This window comes from Bombina bombina, chromosome 6, assembly GCF_027579735.1.
Source record: "Bombina bombina isolate aBomBom1 chromosome 6, aBomBom1.pri, whole genome shotgun sequence".
In the NCBI taxonomy this organism is placed as follows: domain Eukaryota; kingdom Metazoa; phylum Chordata; class Amphibia; order Anura; family Bombinatoridae; genus Bombina; species Bombina bombina.
In genome coordinates this window covers 822998248-823015175 of record NC_069504.1, presented here as the reverse complement: position 1 = coordinate 823015175, position 16928 = coordinate 822998248, and the positions used below count along the sequence as shown (strand labels likewise).

General features: G+C 34.7%; 1 protein-coding gene across 1 annotated transcript in view; it reads left to right on the top strand.

Moving 5' to 3' along the window:
* The window catches only part of LRRTM4 (leucine rich repeat transmembrane neuronal 4), a 975428-nt gene that overhangs the window by 367610 nt on the left and 590890 nt on the right, over window positions 1-16928 (top strand). The gene's annotated exons all lie outside the window — the stretch shown is intronic.

The window sequence follows — 16928 nt, the reverse complement described above, 5'->3', positions numbered from 1 at the left end:
CTGACAGTTCAGGGATTGACATTATATCCCACTCTAAAGAAAACACTCTATGTAGAAAACAGTGAGGCTATCATGAAAACTTAAATAGGACACTGTCCTTTCAATATATGTTATAACATTGACATTAGAATAGATTTTTTAAAATGTAAAATGTATAGCTGCACTCTTTAACTTTTGTTGTACAGGTAGAATATGGAGAAACCCAGGGCTGTACGTTTTTCCAATGACAAGGGATGTGTACCCACTCCGGTTGGGGAGTGAAGTCCATTTCAGTGTTTTGAATGTGTCTAGGCAAATTACATAGGCCTGTGTCCCCCTTGTTTGTATTTCAGTTTATTTGGTTACAAGTAACATGTGTGGCTATAGGTTAGGGACCCATTGAGCAAAAGACCTTGACGTGGTCTTTGGCCTATCATCATTATGCTGAATGATGTAACTAACTCTTCCAGTTTCCCGGGTGTAGCTGCAAGAGAGCTGGATAGGGAAAGGTGATTCATACCCTTTGTTCTCAGCTCCCTTAGCAGCTATAGACAATCAAGTCTCCTTAGGAGAATACCCCGGTGTTGGTCTTGATAAGTTACAAGCCTCCCAAAAGGAAACAAAAAATAATATAAAAAAAGAACCTGGGATTTAAAAAAAATTGTATCTGAAATTTAACCCAATAAAGTTTTTTTTTTTATAGCAGACAAGTCCCTTAAAAAAATAAATAAAAAAAATATGATCAACGGCCAAATAAATAAATAAATAATAAATAATAATAAGTCCTTTTATTTCTACTCAGGCACAAATGAGAACCTCTAATTTTTATTACTACCCCTCTTTTATTGGGCCCATCTTTCCAATCTGGATACCCTTGATAACAATGTAGTACACAGTAGCAATAGTCTGTCTATTTTCAGTGTTATTTACTAAAATCTTAACAAACATACATACGCTGGACTTTCTGTGTTTTGTGCTTATATTTGTACGTCATTTTTTCCAAAGTGTTTTTGCACATAAGCTTCTCTGGTTTTAACTGTTTAAGTCACTGGGAGCAAATGTTGCTAGCTGTCTGTGTGTGTGGGTGAGCACCCCAGGCTATGGGGTTTCCCACTATATATATATATACATACAGGGCTTGAAATGTCCAGTGGTCCCCTAGTCCCGGATGACTTAGAAATTACAGCAGACGACTGTTTTCTATCTTTAACATTGAGTGGACTAGTAACTTTTTACCTCTGGGCAACTAGCTTTCAACTCCTGACTAGTAAACCATAGTGATCATATTACTATTAAAATTATTTTACACTATTTTACCATTTGCAAAAATCTAAATCTCTATACCAACAGTTGAGAGGTACAATTTTATAATTATAAAACATAAATAATGAAGAAATGTCTACTGAATAAAGACAAATGGAGTCAAACAACCAGGAATAAAACATTTTTCTATCAAAAATTTTAAAAAAATTAATTTCATATTTAGCTCCCCATCTCCCCTTTATACTTAAAGGGACATTAAACCCATTTTTACTTTAATAATTCAGATAGAGGATGCAACTTTAAACAACTTTCTAATTTACTCCTATTATCAATTTTTCTTCGTTCTCTTGATATCTTTATATAAAAATCAGGAATGTAAAGCTTAAGAGCCGGCCCATTTTTGGTTCAAGACCTGGGTTATGCTTGCTTATTGGTGGCTAAATAAGCAAGCGATATCAAGGGTGCTGAACCTAAAATGGGCTGGCTCCTAAGCTTTAAACTCCTGTTTTTTAAATAAAGATATCAAGAGAACAAAGAAAGATTGATAATAGGAGTAAATTAGAAAGTTGCTTAAAATTGAATGCCCTATCTGAAACATGAAATAAAAAAAATATAGGTTTAGTGTCCCTTTAAGTTGCATAATATGTATTCCCATTTTTCAGCCAATCATATATCTGATCAGTTTTGCGATGTAAATTCCTTACAATTAGCTGACTTCATTAAGGGGGCCTTATATTAAAAACCTCGCTCTGAGATATTCTAAGAAGTATTGTTGATATGGTGAGGCGACAATTGTTTTTCTTCAAAATTTTATCTTGGGAAATGTTTATGTTGCTATGTAGTTTACCTTATGTGAAACATAGATTCCTACATTACAATACAATACATTACAATACAAAATCTAAAAATGTGTGATTTCTCTCCATGCTGCCAAGGTTCTAAATATCAGGCCCACAGTGTTGGACAATAGTGGGGGAAAGATTAGAAATACACACTGTAGTATAAAAAAACAAGATTTGTATTATTTATTCTCATGTAAAAATTGTAATGTTTAAAACCTTACAGAGAGTTCAGAATTGTAAATTTTTATGAAGGCACAAATACCAAAGCGTAAAGTAAGCCTCTGATTGAGATAATTGATAGATGGCATCCACATTTTAATAATATAATTAAAAGTGGAAGTTTAGTTATTTAATTGCAATTAATGCTTTTTATTTATTCAATGAAAATGATTGTGTGGCACTAAAAGCTGCAAAATTATTGTGCTAGAATATAAACATGTTGAGAGCTGAATATGGTTAGATTTCAACAGTTGGGACAATGTTTTTAATTGCATAGAAAATGTTCATAAAATGGTAGACTTTGAAGATATGAGAGAGAGAGAAAGAGAACTACAAATAAAGAGAGAGGGATGCTGTTGCATTTGTCCATTGATTTGTAATAATATTATTAAGCATAACATATAAACAGTATATCATTTGAAAAAACATTGTGCCATAGAAATACCTCTTAAAATGTGTTGCCCTCCTAAATCCTGTTGCTTTAGGCACAGGCTTACTTGGATTAGACTAAAGCATGCCCCCAATATGGTGGTATTCCAATCAAACACTGTAATGTCCTATTATATATTGACCAAGATAGGAAAAAAGATAAACAGGACAATAGAAAGAGAAAGTCAGAGACATTTAAATGGATAGAGAGACAGATTAAATATTAAATTATTAGTATGGTGTATGTATGATTTACAAATTGTATATTAATGCCTATGCCTACCTCCAAGTTTACTGGGACTCGTGGCAGTTGCTCAACAGATTTAGATGGGTAGAGCTGTCACAAGAGAGGCAGGACTTTGGTTGTGGTATGGTAGGGGCTTCCAAGTCATTGAAAGAGTTTTGTGATGAGCTGGAGCAGAATTTGGTGAAGGACAATGGGCAAACCTTCCAACCCCTGACTATGATGCAAGTTATGGGACAGTTCGGAGGTATGAGGTCATAGCACCCTCAGAACTGTGACTTCATGAAGAATAAAGGCCCTGTGTACTAATGGCCATGCGAACAAGGTTCTCATCTTGAGAACCTGTCCACATGGCTTTGCATCAAACGGGCAGCGGACCCTGTATATCTGCTGCCGTATGTACCATAACACACTTGCCTGTCAATCACTAGGAGTGAGCGAGTTTGGGGTTTTTTCAATTTACCACCTCAGGGTGATTCTTACATTGCAGAAACCAGGCTTACATGAGTGAGCTTGACCCGCAAGGGCTCATAAGCAACTTACACTGTTTAGTACGTGTGGCACGTAGTCACTTTCAAAGGAATTTCTTCTACATTTTTTATGTCCTAGAATCACTAGTGTGGTCTGATATGATGCAACTTCTTTGGTTTGCAACATAGACAAATCAAATCAGTGTGCTTTGCTTAAAGGGACACTGAACCCAATTTTTTTCTTTTATGATTCAGATAGAGCATGCATTTTTAAGCAACTTTCCAATTTACTTCTATTATCAATTTGTCTTTGTTCTCTTGCTATCTTTATTTGAAAAAGAAGGCATCTAAGCTTTTTTTTTTTTTTTTTTTTTGGGGTTCAGATCTCCAGACAGCACTTTTTTTATTGGTGGGTGAATTTATCCATCAATCAGCAAGGACAACCCAGGTTGTTCACCAAAAATGGGCCGGCATTTAAACTTACATTCTTGCATTTCAAATAAAGATACCAAGAGAATAAAGAAGATTTGATAATAGCAAATTAGAAAGTTGCTTAAAATGTCATGCTCTATGTGAATCACACAAGAAAAAAAATGTGGGTTCAGTGTCCCTTTAATAGCTGTTTTCAGTTTATTTACATGGAAGAAAGCTATCTGCATTAGATGTAATGTACTGTGAGAGCTATGAGAAAGGAATCAGAGATATACGCGGCATTGTCTCTTCTGGTTGGCTCTTTCCATATGAGGATGTAGATAGTAAAACAGCAGTGTTAAAGGGACAGTGTACTTTTTCTTACCTTTAATGTGTTCCAATGGAAACCTGGCTTTATAACATTCTACACAATGATTGCTTGATCAATGCACGAGATGCATTTATATCTGTCCCTAACTGTCCACAGCAAAGAAGATAAGAAAAATAGACTTTTTAGGGTGTATGCCCTTGGATTGCACAACAATAATACTTACAAAACTATCATTTTAAATGCTTTTAAAACTGTTATTTTGTATGCAGATTTTCTACAATGCAGTTTTTAATTTCTGTATATACTATTATCCTTTTACAAAGAGACACTATTTTGTGTGTGAATCTAGGCCTTTAATATGTTGTAGATTACAAAGTTAGGTATTATAATCACTTTTTGTCTATATTCATTAAAGGGATATGAAACCCAAACATTTTCTTTTGCAATTCAGACAGGGAACATAATTTAAAAAAAAAAAAAGGTTTCCGATTTTCCTCTATTATCAAATTTGCTTTGTTCCTATGGTATTCTTTGTTGAAGAGATACTGAGGTAGGTGTCTGGAGCACTACATGACAAGAAATAATGCTGCCTACTGAAAATGGATAACATTCTTGCAAAACTGCTTCCATATAATGTTCCAGAGACACATGCATGCCCCTTAGCTTACATTCCTGCTTTTCAACAAAAGATACCACAAGAATAAACCACAAATTGGTAATGGAAGCAGAATAGAAAGTAGAGATGTGCATGTGTATTTCTAAATGAATATCTGTATTTTGCAAAGTCATAACAAAAATACAGATATCTGTTTTGTTTTCACTAAATTAATATATGAATGGATGCACTCAATTTTCAGAATATTTGTTCAGAATAATTTATCCGAAATGAATTATTCTGTGCTGCACATGTCTAATAGAAAGTTGTTTAAAAGGATATGCTTTATGTGGAGCATGAAAGAAAAAAAAATGGGTTTTGGGCCCCTTTAAAGGGACAGTTTACTCTAAAATTGTTATTGTTTAAAAAAATAGATAACCCCTTTTATTACCCATTCCCCAGTTTTGCACAGTCAACATGGTTATATTAATATACTTTTTACCTCTGTGATTACCTTGTATCTAAGCCTCTATAGATTGCCCCCCTATCTCAGGGCTATTTATGTATTATTTATTGGCTTATATTTTAGCCAATTAATGCTTTGTCCTGCACAACTCCTCGGGAGTGAGCACAACATTATCTATATGGCACACATGAATAAGCAGTCTCTTGCTGTGAAAAGCTAATAAAAAGCATGAGAAAAGAGACTGTCTGTAGTAGCTTAGAGGCAGGCAGAAATAATTTAAAAGTTTAAAGGTTATAAAGTATATTCAACTTTGATTACGGGTTTATCCTGAAACGCGTCAGTGACGTAAGCAGGGCCGAAGTTGTAGCTTCTTGTGTTTTATTTGGCAAGTTCACTTGCGAGTGGTTTGTTTGTAACATTTTACTGTTTTTGAAATAAAGTATCCTTTTACCCACTACACTGGAGACGGACTGGGTGCTTTCATTTTATCCAAAGTATATTCATATAACAATGGTGGTTGTGCAAAGCCGGGGAATGGGTAGTAAAGATGTTATCTAACTTTTTAAACAATAACAATTTTGGTGTAGACTGTCCCTTTAAGATGGGTGTAAAAGTCAGTCTTATTTCTATGCAACTATTCATCAAAGTGTGCAAGATCTCTCCACTTTCTACTAAATAGGCTTCAGGGTTTATGGAATAGATTTGCAGTAGGTATAGTATATTCTAAATTTCTAATGAAATAATACAATTCAGTTGTAAAATAATCACATTAGGCATTTTGTAGTCGTGCATTAAAAAATAAATCCAATCATCAAGTTAAAGCTGGATGCTTACAGTGCTCAGATAATATCCTATTGTGTTATTTATACCTAATCTAAAACTTTATGTTTAATATTCTTCCCAAAGGTTGTATTTGAGCAAATTTGTTGAAATAACCTGTCTATTTTCTTATATGCCATCTAAATTAGTAGATTCCGACCCAAGATTTCAAAATGCTATATTGAAGCTGGATTTCCAAAATATTCTGCAGAATTATAGACATATCGCACTGCACCAGTGTAAGGTCAGCCTGAACAAAATATACCTTTTAGCCTTCTAATTATGCAACCACTAAATCTTTCTAAATTACACTTATAGTCTGCGGCAAGGTCTCACTAACACTTTCCCCAAACTAAGGACACTATGCAAAGCAAATCGCCTTGGGTTCATATAACTAATATTTCTAATATTAATGCACTGAACAGAAAATCCTTTATAGGAAAAGATAATCTACTCTAGTGTAGTGTAGATATTTTATCTTCAGACATTAAAGGGACAGTCTAGTCCAAAATAAACTTGCACTATTCAGATAGGGCATGTAATCTTAAACAACTTTCCAATTTAATTTTATCACCAATTTTGCTTTGTTCTTTTGGTGTTCTTAGTTGAAAGCTAAACCTAGGAGGTTCATATGCTAATTTCTAAGACCTTGAAGACTGACTCTTATATGAATGCATTTTGACAGTTTTTCCCCACTAGAGGGTGTTAGTTCATGTGTGTCATATAAATAATACTGTGCTCATGCACATAGAGTTACCTAGGAGTCAGCACTGATTGGCTAAAATGCAAGTCTGTCAAAAGAACTGAAATAAGGGGGCAGTTTGCAGAGGCTTAGATACAAGGTAATCACAGAAGTAAAAAGTGTATTATTATAATTATGTTGGTTATGCAAAACTGGGGAATGGGTAATAAAGGGATTATCTATCTTTTAAAACAAATTTTGGTGTAGACTGTCCCTTTAATGTAATACTATGAGATATGGATATTTATATGCAGGTGTAGAAAATAAGGATGAATACACACATCTGGGCATATTAACATACACTAGACATGAATCTGAATTCATTAAAACTTGTTTGTGAAATCCTGTGGTTAAACTGGGATGCACTTGTTGGAATGGAGCTGCAAAAAATCCTGTATGTAGTAAAAAGGGGAGGGATCCTGCACACTTTGATGAATAGTTGCTACATAGAAATAAGACTGACTTTTACACCCATCTTAATGGGACAGCAAACCTAACAAAAATCTCTCATGATTCAAATAGAATATACAGTGCTAAACAACTTTCCAATTTACTTCTATTATCAGATTTGCTTAATTCTCTTAGCATCTTTTGTTGAACCAGTTGAAGGCAGATGGAAGCAATGCACTACTGAGAGTTGTTTAAGAGGGATTTAAAGGGACAGTAAAGTCAAAATTCAAATTTCATGATTTGGATAGAGCATGCAATTTTAAACAAACTTTGCAATTTACTTCTGTTATCAAATTTGCTTCATTCTCTTGGTATCATTTATTGAAGAGTAAAATTAGGTAGGCTCGTAAGAGCTCAGGAGTGTGCACGTGTCTTTAGTACTCTATGGCAGAAGTGTTCTGCAACATTGTATAAAAAAGCTACTAATAATGTTGCAAAACACTGCTAGAGTACTAAAGACACGTGCACACTCCTGAGCTCTTATGAGCCTACCTATTTTTACTCTTTAATAAATGACACCAAATGAACAAAGCAAATTTAATAACAGAAGTAAACTATAAAGTTATTTAAAATTGCATGCTCTATTCGAATCATAACAGTCTAATTTTGACTTTACTGTCCCTTTGAGTGCAACACCAATCAGCATCTAGCTCCCAGTAGTGCATTGTTGCTCCTGAGACTACCTATGTGTGCCTTTCAACAAAAGAGAACAAGAGAACAAAGCAAATCAGATAATAAAATTCTCTACGTGAATCATAAAAGAAAAATGTTGGGTTTGATGTCCCTTCAAATATGGCAACTCCATTGCAACAAGTATATCCCAGTTTAACTGTGGGAATTGTGAAACAAATATTTTGTTTTTTCCCCTTTTAAAGAAGTAGCAACTATCTTGTAACCTTGATGAATAGAACAAGCACGGTTGTGAAGGGTACCAGCATTATAAAAATGTCTTTAAAATGCAACAGAATAAACATCTTATAAGAAAAAATCTCCCTCATTAACAGTGCACGCAAACATAAGCAAAAAACAAAACTGGAAAAATAAAAAAATGTGGCAACTTCTCCAGTTTTACAATAGCGCGCCACACGGAAAAAGCCACCACAGCAAAGCCCCTTTTCAGCCTCATGAGTGACTATGAATCTGGACCATTCACACATAAACACACAGTTACCTACATGGTTAACACAACAACATATACAAGTATATGTGCAAACATCCATGCCTAACCTCAAAACACACTTATGTATCTAAACACACGTACACTCACACATAAACACACAGTTACCTACATGGTTAACACAACAACATATACACTTATATGTGCAAACATCCATGCCTAACCTCAAAACACACTTATGTATCTAAACACACGTACACTCACACATAAACACACAGTTACCTACATGGTTAACACAACAACATATACACTTATATGTGCAAACATCCATGCCTAACCTCAAAACACACTTATGTATCTAAACACACGTACACTCACACATAAACACACAGTTACCTACATGGTTAACACAACAACATATACACTTATATGTGCAAACATCCATGCCTAACCTCAAAACACACTTATGTATCTAAACACACGTACACTCACACATAAACACATAAACCACGTATGTACATAATACATATATAATTACACACTTGTATCAAACTGATCATAGTTTCTTTATACTTTCCCTATTTATGTTGACTTGCATACCTCAAATTATTTCCTGGAGACTTTGGTTGGGGAAGCTGGTGGCTTAGTTAGTCAGGGACTGTGCTCAGATAGTTGAAGAAATGAGTGAAACCAGGTGGGTAGTGAAAAGACCATGGGCAAAGCTTAGTTGCTCTTGGGCTACTGTTCATTTTTATAAGATTGTGGAGAGATGAAGTAGAGACGAGGCAAAGCTCTCAAAAGTACCCAAACTCCTGCAGAATGAAGCACAGTTGTGAGCTGTGCACTTGGGTAATGAGACTATCAGCAGTCCTATTCCCTGTGTAATTAGTACAGATCTCAAGATGCAAACGCACCACTAGCATTTGAGATTTCCAAAGAAATCAGAAAAGTTACACTATTGGGTTAAAAATAAATTATTGTTAACACACACACAAATATATATTTTATATTTATACACGCAATAGTGAGATTGCTGTGAAAATAAATCATATTATTGTTTGCCATACATTTTAATTAGGTATTCAAAAGGTCTATTTTTAATCAATTTACATTTCCAGTAATTAAATTTGGAAGCTTAAATTACGTCTCTTAATATGTATGTTTATTTCAGTCCTATAATTTTTATAATCATACATTATTACACATAAATACGAGATATTGGAGATGGAATCCATTTTTTCCACATATTCAAGAGCTTGTAGTTAATTATAGGGCAATACCATCTGTTAAATCTAGTGATTATTTAACCACAGATAGTTGAATATTTCTAAATCATTCAAATGAAGAAGAAACCTTTTGTGCTTTGAAAGCTGTATAACTCATCTATGAAAAAAATATTAAAAAGCAACAACTGTGTAAGCAAATTATGAATATGATCAATTTATAAAAGTTATGTTGTTAGTTTTAACCCAGCAAAACACAAACCCCCATGACGGCCCCAATTGCAAATTCCAGTATAATTAACACTCACTGCACCCCCTGATACTTACTAACGCTAACAAAACCACCCCTGGTATAATTAAGCTTAATTGAACTACCCAGCATATTTAGCTATAATCACCTCTCCCAAAAAAAAAACCCAAGGCAATTTAATCATTAGTAGTATATCCACAGGACCCCCAAGCACAAACAAACACAGTCCCCCCTAAGACCCCAAACTTAAATATTCCCAAACCTCAGTTAACTCTTATGCCCCCTCAGCATGTATACCACTAACAGCAATTGGTATTTACCACCAATTTCTTGATCTAAGCAATCCCCACAACAAAAATCCACCATCACAAACCCCCTGTCTATGTTGTAAACCCACTGGTTAAATGGATAGTTTAGTCAAAATTAAACTTTCATGATTCAGATAGAGAATGTAATTTAAAGCAACTTTCTAATTTATTCCTATTATCAATTTTTATTTGTTCTCTTGGTATTTTTATTTGAAAAAGCATGAATGTTAAATTAGGAGTTGGCCCACTTTTGGTTCAGCCCCTTGGTAGCCCTTGCTGATTAGTGGCTACATTTAGCCACCAATCAGCAAGCGCTACCCAGGTGCTGAACCAAAAATGGGCCCACTCTTAAGCTTACATTTCTGCTTTTTCAAATAAAAATATCAAGAAAATGAAGAAACATTGATAATAGGAATAAATTAGAAAGTTGCATGCTCTATCTAAATCATGAAAGAAAAAAATTGGGTTTAGTATCCCTTTCATAAATACATTGTCAATTATTACATTGTCTCTACTTTTGTTATGTTTGATTTTCCAAAAATATTTTTGGATTTTCTTATTTTTTATAGACTACAAACTCTCTGGAAAAGATTCTCCATATAGCTACCACAGGGGAATTGTATTATGTTTCTCCAAAGCATAATATATTGTATCTATGATTTTCTTTTTCCTTTGTCTTAGAATCTTAAAATCTGAAGAAAACCAAAAGTGTGATAAATTTTACATCTATTGATCTGCATCAGATGTAAAAAAATAAAAAAATAAAAATAACTGTACAGTATTTTTTTGTTACAGAGTGACCAGGGCATATTAAATCATGAATCTCTAGCAAATACTTTGGTATCTAATAAACTGTACTCATAAACTGCACTGCTAAGACACAAAGTTCAAGTTTGTTGGTTTAACATTTTTAAGTTTCATATTCTTGTCTCTCAGTTACAAAAAAGTTTACTTTAATTATCATCCAAATTTTAAACATTGCATCTAAATCATAAGGTCAATATCAAGACCATTTCAAATGTCATAGCATTGACTAAACAAGTGTCTAATGGTGTGTGTGTGTAGTGTGGTATGCTACAGACCAATAACGGGAACTACAAGTCCCACAAACCTCTGCTGCTGAATCTTTACTGAATATGTCTTCACTTTTTTTTGTTTGCTTGTTTGCTTCTACTGATCATCCTCCAAGTATATCCAAATAAGCAAATGTATATATTTATATGTCAGCAACAACTGTTAAAAAGTCATTGTACTCTAAAATGTTCTCCCGTTTAATGTGTTTGCAATTGTACATTTCCCTTCTGATGTGTATGTAATTGTTTGCAAACAGCTACTTTATCATCACTTGTTTTTTTAAATAGCTACTTTTACCTGTTTTATACCCTTCTAGACTAAAAATATGAGTGCAATGTTTTTTTGTAGAAAAGCTATGTAAACAGGAGATACAAGCACTGGTTAATCTCCCAGTGGGCATATGAGGAAGGGAGAGATTTTGTATGTGAAATAGATGATTGTGTTTATTCACACTTTCCCGCTTTTGTTTTGCTCCATTGACTTCCATGGGGAATACGTTAACGCGCACAATATTCTAAGTTTCAGCTTTTTGTGTGCATTAGGTTAGAGCACGAGTGCTAGCTGTTTACTTTCAACTTGTAATATGAGTGCTACCTGAGTAGTTAGCACACGAGCGTGAGCGCAACATACTGTTCCATTTGTAATCTGGCTCATTCTGGGCAAATCCTAGGTAATGGTTTTAATAAGAAAAAAAACTGTATTTCGAATACGTAAATAAGCAACAATTTCCCTGCACATTTAATACACTTTGGGAGGTGTAACAAAGTATTTGAAGCACATTAAATGGAAATAAATTCGATGGCACAGTGTCCCTTAAATGTTTGTTTTTTTTTTACAAAACTAAAAAAAACACCTAGTAGATAGTAACACTTATCTTATTATAAAACAGCCAATGTTTCAAAAGACATTTGCTCACACAGTCCAAAGTTGCAAGCACCTAATAAACGGGATTTCACATTGAACTGACCAGCAAACTTCAATTATAGCTGCACAAACCGTCACTGTCTATCACATCTGCACATCCTAACAAATGACATGACTTTTCTCTACAGAAGTTCTCTATCGTTCTTTCAACTACAGCAGAGGACTAAATTCTGCTCATTTAGAAACCAAACGGTTACTGAAGTCATTGATAGCGAAACAGCTAAGGGTGGTTTTCTGCTGCTATATACTTCTTTCCAAAGAAATATTTATGTTCCCTAGGCACTGGGCAATCTTCTCACACGTTATCCTCAACATGTATAGCTTGTATATTTTCCTCTTATATTTCTCACAACCAGAGGCCAGGGACATACATAAGTGTCATTTCTCTCCACCAAACAACCAGGAAAACTTGATTTGCAATAACATTAATGAATTAAATGTGTGTAGAGCATAGCTTCCCTAAGCATTTTTCCGCAGATGCGGAGAGTTAATCAAAGTGGTATCAGGTTAAGAGCTGTTGTGGGTAGGACTGTGTCAGGGGGGCGTGGCTCAAACAGTCCTAATACCCGGACAATGAATGGTATGTTAATTCTGCAAAGCTGTTTAAGAGAAGAACTGCACTGGTTCAAAAGGAAATAATGGTTGAAAAATGAAATGCTCTGATTTGTTAAAGCATGTCATTTTAAGGCTAACAACCCTACACTACTGTGTTTAACAACCGCAAAAGGGTTTTAAACACATAGTAAAAGTACCACTCTGGACTCACCAAGGACAGAGGGTCCAGACAGAAACCGCCACTGATCCAATCAGCAGTGCTAGTCGCACAAGTCTAAGGGAGTCTCAAATTTAAGGATTTGATGTCGACGAACACAATCATTTAGAAAACTGCAACTAGTGATTTTTCTACAAAACGCACCATTAAAGTATATGGGGAATTGTGTACATAAATCATCTGATCATTGCATCCATAATCATCAACCAAAATGTATACAACTGTTTAAAGGGACAGTATAGTCAAAGTTACTTTTTTAATTATACAGACAGAGCATTTAATTTTTATCAACTTTCCAATTTACTTCTGCTATCTAATTTGTTTTGTTCTTTTGATATCCTTTGTTGAAAAACATACCTAGGTAGGCTCAGGAACAGCAATGCACTACTGGGAGCAAGCTGCTGAATTGTGGTTACACATATATTCCTCTCGTCATTAGCTCACCCAATGTGCTCAGCTAGCTCCCAGTAGTGCACTGCTACTTTTTCCTGAAAGGATACTAAGAGAATGAAGCATATGAATCAATAAAAGTAAATTGAAAAGTTGTGTGAAATAATATGCTCTATCTGAATAATGAAAGAAAAAAATTGGGATTTTATGTTTCTTTAAAGGGACAGTCTAGTCCAAAATAAACGTTCATGATTCAGATAGGGCATGTAATTTTAAACAATTTTCCAATTTACTTTTATTACCAAATTTGCTTTGTTCTCTTGGTATTCTTAGTTGAAAGCTTAACCTAGGAGGTTCATATGCTAATTTCTTAGACCTTGAAGGCCACCTCTTTTCAGAATGCATTTTAACAGTTTTTCACCACTAGAGGGTGTTAGTTCATGTTTTTCATATATATAACACTGTGCTCATGCACATGAAGTTATCTGGGAGCAGGCACTGATTGGCTAAACTGCAAGTCTGTCAAAAGAACTGAAACAAAGGGGCAGTTTGCAGAGGCTTAGATACAAGATAATCACAGAGGTTAAACGTACATTAATATAACTGTTGGTTATGCAAAACTGGGGAATGGGTTCTGGTGTAGACTGTCCCTTTAATAAAGAAAAATGTTTGAAGTTAATACATTTTTAGTATGCATTCAAGCAATAGGGTGCTATTTTTAATGTTACATGACCAGTTAGTGGTTGGCTGACTTGCTATCGAGCTGTGAGACTTTCATAACCCAGATCTATAAGCACATTGCTAAAATACAAAACAAAATGAATTTCTGCTTTATTTTTATATTTCTGGTAATAAAATGATGATCTGCATAAATATCAACTACTGTTCAATCCAATGAATGCCTACTGCCCAGAAACAAATACAATTATGCTCTAAGAAAATCTTTAATGCATTCAATCAAAAATGTAGGAAATTTTATATCTGGGCAACTAACATTAAAGGGACAGTCTAGTCAAAATTAAACTTTCATGATTCAGATAGGGCATGCAATTTTAAACAACTTTCCAATTTACTTTGATTATTAAATTTGCTTTGTGCTCTTGGTATTCTTTGTTGAGAGCTTTACCTAGGTAGGCGTATATGCTAATTTATAAACCCTTAAAGGCTGCCTCTTATCTCAGTGCATTTTTACAGTTTTTCGCAGCTGGACAGCACTAGTTCCAAATAGATAACATCATGCTCACTCTGGAGTTATAACTCACTGGAATTATTTATGAGTCAGCACTGATTTGCTAAAATGCAAGTCTGTCAAAAGAATTGAAATAAGAGGGCAGTCTGCAGAGGCTGAGAAACAAGGTAATCACAGAGGTAAAAAATATATTAAACCAACATTGTTGGTTATGCAAACTAGAGAATGGGTAATAAACGGATTATCTATCTTTTGAAACAATAAAAATTCTGGAGTAGACTGTCCCTTTAAACAATTTAAATGTGCTAAAAGAGGATGAAATCTCTTGGCTTTTAGCTGTGGTTGTATCTACTGTATAGTTAAAGACCTTTTGAAAACCTGCAGTTTCTATATCTTAGAAACTGCTGAACTGATTTACTACAAATTTTAAGAATGTATGATGCCTGCCAGTCACTGCTTATTTAATATGTGCACAGGCAAAAAAAAACATGTTTCAGACAAATTATTGGTCAATAAAAGATGATTTTGTTTCCTATAAGATTAGCTCTTGGGGTCATTCTGTCTGGCAACGTTTTGACAGCATTATTCATCTGTTAAAGAAAATTTGTTAACCCCTTATTTTCTATGGGGAACCTCTTTGGGGCAGCACAAATGTAAATACAGTTAAAGTAGTATCTAGTGCTACTGCTGCAAGCTAACAACAGCACAAATTAGATTTTTTAATAAAACATTCTTTATTTATGTTGTCAGAATTGACCAAGAACAAAAGTGAAACTTACACAGTAGCCAAATGACACAAGAATAATTTCACTGACAGTGAAAATGCTGGAAATAGTTATTGAATACCATAAATATGTACTTCTAAATCATTTACTGCCTGAATAGTGTAAATCTGAAAAAAGGAACTAATTTTTTTGCTGCACTATCATTTGCTCCTTTGTCTGTTTGTTAAAGGTGCCCTTGATTTTTCATTTTGAACCAAATGCAAATAATACAAGAAAATAAGTGATTTTATTTTTAATTTTCCAAATCTGAAATGCAAATATCTATGGCTTATATTCCAGGTTTGCCAAATACAATTAATATTGGCATTTGAAGAATAAAAAAAAAATTGAATAACCAAATGTACAGTCATTGTTGACGCACTATTGTGCTGGAATAATTCAAGTGTATCTGATAGATTCATAGGCTCCAATTTATCAAAGTCTGGCAGACCTGATCCGACAGTGCGGATCAGGTCCGCCAGACCTCGCTGAATACGGCGAGCAATACGCTCGCCATATTCAGCATTGCACCAGCACCTCACAAGAGCTGCTGGTGCAACGCCGCCCCCTGCAGACTCGCGGCCAATGGGTCGCCAGCAGGGGGGTGTCAATCAACCCGATCGTACTCGATCGGGTTGATTTCCGGCGATGTCTGTCCGCCTGCTCTGAGCAGGCGGACAGGTTATGGAGCAGCGGTCTTTGTGACCGCTGCTTCGTAACTGCTGTTTCTGGCGAGCCTGCAGGCTCACCAGAAACACGGGCATCAAGCTCCATTCGGAGCTTGATAGCTAGGCCCCATAGACTTTTTATGCATACCTAGCTAGGCTCAGGGGCAGCAATGCATTACTCAAAACTAGCTACTGATTGGTTACTGCACAAATAGGCCTCTTCTTATTTGCTCACCCAATGTTCAGCTAGCTCCCAGTAGTTAATGTTGCTGCTTCAAAAAATGATAGAAACGGAATGAAGCAAAGTTGAGAATAGAAGTAATTTGAAAAGTTTTTTAAAAATGTGCTTTATCTGAATCATGAAAGAAACATTTTGGTTTCATTAACCTTTAAAGGGACAGTCTAGACCAGAATTTGTATTGCTTTAAAATTTAGATAATCCCTTTATTACCTATTCCCCAGTTTTGCATAACCAACACAGTTATATTAAAGGGACATGAAACCCAAAATATTTCATTCATGATTCAGATAGAGAATACAATTTTAAACAACTTTATAATTTACTTCTATTATATAAATTGTTTTATTCTCTTGGTATCATTTGTTGAAGGAGCAGCAATGTACTACTGGTTTGTAACTGAACACATGGGTGAGCTAATGACAATCGATATATATATGAAGCCACCAATAAGCAGCTAGAACCTAGATTCTTTGCTGCTCCTGAGCTTACCTTGATAAACCCTTCAACAAAGGATAACAAGAAAAGGAAGCAAATTAAATAATACAAGTAAATTGGAAAGTTGTTTACAATTATATTCTCTATCTGAATCATGAAATAAAATTTTGGGGTTTCATGTCCCTTTAATACACTTTTTACCTCTGTGATTACCTTGTATCTAAGCCTCTGCAAACTGCCCCTTATTTCAGTTCTTTTGACAAACTTGCATTTTAGCCAATCAGTGCTGGCTCGTAACTCCACGTGCATGAGC